General features: G+C 39.7%; 1 long non-coding RNA gene across 2 annotated transcripts; it reads left to right on the top strand.

The window, feature by feature from the left end:
• Positions 1-280: 280 nt before the first annotated feature.
• LOC119367477 lies at positions 281-1,914 on the top strand. 2 transcript variants are annotated; one of them, XR_005176324.1, is made up of 4 exons: positions 281-445; positions 881-1,038; positions 1,150-1,194; positions 1,800-1,914. It is a non-coding gene; the product is annotated as an uncharacterized LOC119367477 (long non-coding RNA). The 2 variants fall into 2 exon arrangements; XR_005176325.1 differs by having other exon boundaries at positions 281-397.
• The last annotated feature ends 428 nt before the right edge of the window (positions 1,915-2,342 follow it).

Below are 2,342 nucleotides of genomic sequence, written 5' to 3' on the forward strand. Positions count from 1 at the left end.
GGTGACAGGTAGGAAAATTTTGAATTTCTGCTACGTTCCCCAACACATACAAGATCGATGAGGTAACATGTCGTTCAAGTTTCACTACGACAATTTGATTGATCTAGGCTATGACTGTGTTCAAAGGTCGTGAATCTGGTAATGTCGTATGCATGCATGTGTGTTAACTGTTTTTGTTGGGTATCTTCAGAGATGCTCAGAACATCCATACATGTGTACGATGACTATGCCGCAGAGGACGATGAGCATGAGGAGAAGCTGAAGAAGGAAACGTTTGTGTTGTTCTTCTTAGCTACTTGCATGAGCTCTCACCTTTTTGATTCGTAGAATGATGAACTGACCACGATGATCTCACGCTGCTTTGATTTGTAGATTGCCGACTTCCCCACATATTATGGTTCGTAGGTTGCTGAATCACCCTTTTTGTTGCTTGCGCCTTAATTCGGTAATCCATCTACTAGCCTTTTGTTGAACAACACAAGTGAAATGTATGCAAGTACACAATTTATTTTAGGTTCAAAAGGCACTTAAGAGTTAAGACACTAGCTATAAACCTACCAACAAGGGGAATGTCTATGTGTCTGTGTGCAGTGTCCTTCTAATCGGTGGGGGTTATAAAGTGTGGCTGTGGGCACTTAATTAAGCATAATCCTATTGTGGCAGAGGAGGAACCGGGTTTACCTCCAATGAAGAGAAGCATTGTTAGCTAATTTTGACTCTTTATCGAGTGGGTTATTGTATTGGGAGCTGCCAGTGCTTATTGTGGTGTCATATACCAAAATTTCTTTTTAGTTCATCAGTTCAGTCCAATCTTGCAGAGCAAAAACAAATAAAGTGCATAGAAATATTGCATTTGATAGAATTTATATGATGTTTCAAGGAACCGCGTGTTGCACTCTATGTTGTCATGTTGAATGGAAGCAACAACGGCACCGAGGAAACATGAGTTTATCGTTCAAAAGAGGTCTCTGAAATTTTAGAGGGTTGTGGTATATGAATCATTGCTGGATGAGGAAAGGAGTGGGGGAGGATCTGCAGGTGTGTGTTGTAGAACTTTACTGATGCAGGCGTTGATTTCATTTGCAAGATTCTGTATTGTTCTTTACCCATCTGCTCCTGGAATTGTGTACTAATTATGATTTGTTGAAGTTTCATGCAGCATTGTACGATGGATTTATATGGCTGCCTGACTAGGTAAAAGAGCTATATATTTTAGCATTTCTAATCCAGATAATCTATTTCTTATGGACCTATGAAACCTTAATGTTAATTCACAAAGCTCGGTCTTGCAAGAAAAACAAAAGGCAGCATAGCTGTGAGAAGATAACATATATCTTGTTTACTTTGTTGTAATTTGTGTGCTAACTTGGTCAGAGTTTTCCTATTTTGTAGTTTATGAAAAAAAAATGTCATGTTGTAGAAGATTTGCAAAATGTTCATCAAATTTTGGTTTATATTTCTGCCTAATATAAGAGCTCTATTTTCCCTGTTCATCCAACACTGCCCTTTTGATTGCAGTTCTTTCCTACACATACAGATGAAACTTACAATTTGAACCCTTGGCCGATGCAAGAGATTAAGGATTAAACTCATGGCGTCTAAAAAATTAGCTTGGGCTGTAAAAGGATCTAAAAACGGACTCTGAATGTCCTGTCAAAAGTGACTGACTCTGATAAACATTGATAATGGCATTTTGATCTAAAAAGTGGGCAACCGATTTCCTAATTAACTAACTCTGAACGTCCCATAAAAAATAACTCCAAACGTCCAACTTGTATTATGTTGGTGCTTAATACTAGGATGCTGGTGCCTGCATACGAGCTGATGTTCGGGAAGCCATCCCTCCACAGACTCTTTGAGGGCTACTTCAATCAAGCCGGGAGGGTGAACGCAAGGGGTCATTTTGAAGATGCTACAAGATCCTCATGTTAATTTGATCACAACTATAGGAGACGCCCTATGGGTGTCGTTTCTTCACACATAAAATATATTTTTTGGGCACTGACAACCATGTGCTCACATTCTTACATATTTATTATTTTTACAGGAAAATGTGACACCAACAACTAATGATGAACACATTCGTTCACTTATTTACATTCGCATTTTTTGTCACCGGGACAATTTTATTGCCATGCATGATTTTGTTTATGAGACTGTTCAGGCATTTCCGAGCTTCTATAAAGATGAGTACTACAAACCCTTGCTTGTTCTCTCAGACTAGGCCTACCGCAAGCTTACCTCGACTGATTTCGGTGGCCCAAAGTGGCACTAGCTCGGAGACGACATCAACAAGCTCATGGAGACTTGGTTGGTGGTGAGGCGCCTAGGCGATCTTGTGG

The sequence above is a fragment of the Triticum dicoccoides genome, chromosome 2B (assembly GCF_002162155.2).
Source record: "Triticum dicoccoides isolate Atlit2015 ecotype Zavitan chromosome 2B, WEW_v2.0, whole genome shotgun sequence".
NCBI lineage: Eukaryota > Viridiplantae > Streptophyta > Magnoliopsida > Poales > Poaceae > Triticum > Triticum dicoccoides.